We start from the raw sequence: 4,993 nt of genomic DNA, 5'->3' as shown, positions 1-4,993 counted from the left end.
TGCAATCAGCATTAGGGTTTTAAACCCTAAACTGAACTTTTTCCATTCAGCCAGCATTAGGGTTTTAAACCCTAAACTGAGCTTTTCCATGAAATCAGCATTAGGGTTTTAAACCCTAAACTGAACTTTTTCCATTCAGCCAGCATTAGGGTTTTAAACCCTAAACTGAGCTTTTTCCATGCAATCAGCATTAGGGTTTTAAACCCTAAACTGAATTTTTCCTTTTCAGCCAGCATTAGGGTTTTAAACCCTAAACTGAGCTTTTCCTTGCAGTCAGCATTAGGGTTTTAAACCCTAAACTGAATTTTTCCTTTAGTCGGCACTAGGGTTTTAAACCCTAAACTGAGTTTTTCCCGTTAGTCAGCATTAGGGTTTTAAACCCTAAACTGAATTTTTCCTTCAGCCAGCATTAGGGTTTTAAACCCTAAGCTGAACTTTTCCCCAGTTGGTCAGTATTAGAGTTTCAACTCTAAACTGAACCTTTCCCCAGCTAGTCGATATTAGGGCTCCAACCCTGAACTGAACATTTTTATCTTCCTTCATCAATTTTATGAACTTCCTGGCGAATAATTCACGAAATTTTCCTAGTGAAACTGGGGCAGAAAATTTCGTTCGTTTGTTTGTTTTCTCCCGCAGGTCTAACCTCGAGCCATGCGATTCGAAATGACCCACGAGATGAGTCTCAACTCAGAATCAAAGAAGAAAAAAGACAAAAAAGAAGATGTCCCGAGAATATCAGAGTAAATGGAAGGCGGATCGGCTCCAACATTTGACTAAGGTCCTGAACTCTGCCAGTCGCGTTTCACTCAGTATCCCAAAGATTGAACAAGTCGCCGCAACTCGCAAGCATCAAGATTCGGATCAAAGTTTCCAAGCACAATCAGCTAAGACCCAAGATCAAGTCGCAAAAGAATCATAGATAGGAATCTTGTAACTCGCAGTTGGCATGCATATAAGTAGTTAGTTCAGTTCCAATTTTCCTTTGGTTGTAATAATGCGGTCAGTGACGCAGCAGTGACAACAGCAACAGCAGTAACAGCAAGCATTGCAATCCCATGGTAGTCCCAGCTACCAAAATTTTCCCGAACTACATTGACCTGATTCCTGTTTAGCCCAGGATATGAAGGAAATCTTTGAGGCAAGATTCGGTCAGATCTTTCAAAAACATGCTTCACACGGAGTAGTCCATAGGCAAAAATTGCTCATACACGCTCACTTTATCTTTGCACGAATACTTTTCGTGTTTCCGAACAAAGAGGGGCAGCTGTGAGCACGTGATTTTTGTTTCGCGCGACAGTCGCTCCAAAAGAAATAAAAAATAATAACAATTGGTTCTGCTGTACAATTTTTGGATTTTTACATGGCACTTTGTTAATTATTTACGATTTTTGCCCATTTTATTTTATTAAAACAAAATACAAAAAATGTATGTGTCATGCGTAATTTGAACCGTAATCCGGTTGTTAAATAGAAAATCATAAATAGGCATCTTTGTTCGTGATTTTTGTTTTGTTTGATTTTACCTGTTTTAAATATTTTGATATATGTGTATTAAGTGTTTATTTAATTTTAATTTGATTTACTTAGGTTTTGTTATAAAAAAAAATAAAATAAAAAAAAATAATAATAAAAGAGAGAGTGCAAAATTGGGTTTGAAAATCAGTTTGGGCTGATTTTCATTTTAATTCAAAGCCCAAACAAACTCAGCCCAAACCCCATGTAAACCCGGTCCAGATCAGCTGACCTCAGGAGGCGTTCCAAACGACGCCGTTTTGATCCAGTCTGATCTGGGCCGTTGATCTCAGATTGATCAACGGCCAAGATCTCTCACCCTAAACCCACTAACAGACCCGACCCGTCTCACCCGGACCGACCCCAACCCTTTACCCTTGAAACGACGCCGTTCCCTGTTAGTCGAAGGAGCATGGCCCTTCATCACATCTCATCCAACGGCCAAGATCCACCTACCCACTAACTATATAAACTCATAACATTACCCTGCCCCCCTATCCGAACCCCAGCCTTCATCGTCTTCAACCCCAAACCCTAGAGCCGCCTCTGTACACCTTCACCATGAAAGCCGGCGGCATGAACGCCGATGACCTTCACCTTAACACCCTAAAACCACCTTGACACCCTGAACATGGATCTGTAGTCTGTTTAGTTCGAATCATCCTCTAGGTCCTCGAATCTTCATTTGAAGATTCGAGCAAAACTCGATCTACACCGATCTGCCCTAGATTCATACCAGACAATCACCGGACCCCCCTCGTGACCAAACCATGCTTGGTTTGGTCCGAATCTAACCTTGGAAGCCCAAATCCCAAATCTACCATCCACGAACCCTAGAAGCCCCAAGCCTAGTCCGTGCCTGTTTAAGCCAAGAGATTAGGGTCTAATGGACCTTAATCGAAGTGTTTCTCATCCGAGAAACACTTCGTTTAAAGTCCGTTCAACCTTAAAGAAGGTCTGTTCAAACACAAGCTGATTTTCTATTTCTTCTTTCAAAGTTTTAAGGTAAGTTTTTTTTCTCCTTGTTATTCAGTACGTGTGTGGTTTCAAGGTCTGTTCATATTTTGTGTAATTTATTTCGAATTTTATCAATTGTGTCCTGTCCACTTTGCCTAAACCTCGTTGTCTTGAGTCCTTATTTCTATTTGTTCTGATAATGTGTATGTAAGTGTTGTGCAATTAGCTGATTTTCAAATTTGAACTGACTAATTGATTCCTCGAATACCACTTTGTTTAGTCAGTATAATTCAAATCATGTGTCGATACTGTTAAATGTCTGATTTTTGGCTACGATTGTGCATGTTATGATTAATATAGTCGAGTCGACATGTGTCGTCAATTAGTTTCAATTGCCTGAACAATAACAAATCGATTTGCTTCTGGACACATTTGTTTGAATCGATTAGGAACTGAGTTTGTTTACTTATAGTTGTTAATTTGAATCATAAATGTAAAAAGGAATGTTTGTTTAACTTCTGAATTGGAGGGCATGTGCACTTTCTGCACAACATGTGCATTTGCGCACCACAGGTGCATTTGTGCACAGCCTGTGCCTTGCATAAGGGCTTTTGAATAAAATAATCGACATCACATGCTGTCAGATATATTCTGCTGCCCATTACCCTGCTTTAGTTAAGAAGTATTAAACCTCTTTTAAAAGGGCAAGTCTGCCAGGGAATATGATGGGTTTCTAATACTTAAATAGCTAAGTGGAACTGAAAAGGGGCAGCACATGGGAGGGGTATCTGATTAATCTAACAGGCTGTAAAAGGGGTGATGTTAAGGCTTATAAAAGGGAGGCACATGGAGAGATTTGCATACACACACACAGACATAAGTGGGAGAGGAGAGAGCTGAAATACATACATATAGAACATATAGGAGACAGAGATAGGGGAGGAATACATCTGATATTAGGGAACACACATAGGGAACTCAGACTGGACTGGGGGTTGGGATTTTCAGAACAGATAGAGAAGGGGTTAAGAGATAGAAAGCATACAGTCAACAATCAGAAACTGTTTCTTCCTATTGTTGTTTGGGTTTCATTTGTTGAATCTGTTCAATCAATTCTGATTCTTTGAAGTTCCAATCGAGTCTACTAGTCGAGTGTTTTCATTGGTTTACTACTGGTTTTGGTCTGCCTGGAATTCTGATTCTACTCCACTGCGTGCTGCTGTCATTTGGCCACTCTTTCTATCGGCTATAGTTGTATTCTTGCACTCGAGCCTGTTCTGCTGTGTTGTTTTGTTTGCTGCTGTTACTTTGTTCCTGCTGCTGCTGATTTTCTCTATCTTCTTCCTTTTCTTCTGTCGTATTCAACATCCATGTACACATTTCATACTGATGTAACCATGAGAGGCATGAATTGAAAGATCTGAAGAATTTTTAATCATCTGTTGCCTTACTTACAGCTTTGCGAATATTGTTAAAGTTGTATAAATTCTGTTATTTGTAGTCCAATAGAAAACACATTAGTAAGTTTGTACTTAATTGAAAATATTCTAGTCTAAAACTGCGATATGGTTGTTGGCAGTACACGTGATGTAGTCATATAATTTATGGAATGAGCTATCATTTGGTAGAATTGTTAATTCAAACTCTTCTTCCAGTTATGTTTGAATAGGTAGGGGCAAATGGCTGTTAAATCTAGCCAAATATAATACAGTCTTGAATCATCCAGTTTCGATTTCTTTAGGCAGTTTATAGGACTAGTTTTGAACATTATCAGTAACATCTTTTAATAAAGAACTCTGTTAATCCTGTTTAAGTAATTTGATTTAGATTCGACTTAAGGATGTTGTCGGATTAAGTATTGCATTTCATCAATCTCATATGTAATTTCTTTGTTCAACCAAAGCATTTTCGTAAGGTATGGCGTCTTTTCACTTTATAAGTAATTAGAAATTGATAGGAGTCCGGTTTAGGCCAAAGCATATACTTCAATTAGCATACATCTTTCTTTCTTCTATTTCTGGAAACAAAAATAATAGAAATGTAGTCACTTTAGGAAATCCTCTTCTAAAATAATGAGACGAGCCTTGCTAAATAAAAAATGCAAATTGCGGGGCCCTCAACAACTAATCATAATATTTAGAATTCAGGCTAGGCCGTTTAGTGAATCTCATGGCCTTCTCAAAAATAATAACGCGTTAGACTCTTTAGGCGCGACTTAATTAAATCATATTCTTAAATTCGGGTGCACATTGATGTGACCCAAATCCAAATCTCAACGAAGTCAAAATGTGTTGACGATCACGGGCGCATTGATTGTGACGTGGTTCGAGATGCATTTTCGCGACGTTGCAATTCTATAAAAATAAGTGATAATGATAAAAGCGGTTTAAACTTAATAAAATCACGTAAGTCATAACATGTATTTAAATCAGATATTTAGCTATTATAACAATTTAAGCGACCGTGCTAGAACCACGGGATTCGGGGGTGCCTAACACCTTCCCTCGAGTCAACAGAATTCCTT

The sequence above is a fragment of the Nicotiana tabacum genome, chromosome 7 (genome assembly GCF_000715075.1).
Source record: "Nicotiana tabacum cultivar K326 chromosome 7, ASM71507v2, whole genome shotgun sequence".
Taxonomy (NCBI): Eukaryota; Viridiplantae; Streptophyta; class Magnoliopsida; order Solanales; family Solanaceae; genus Nicotiana; species Nicotiana tabacum.
Note: the sequence above shows the minus strand (reverse complement) of the source record.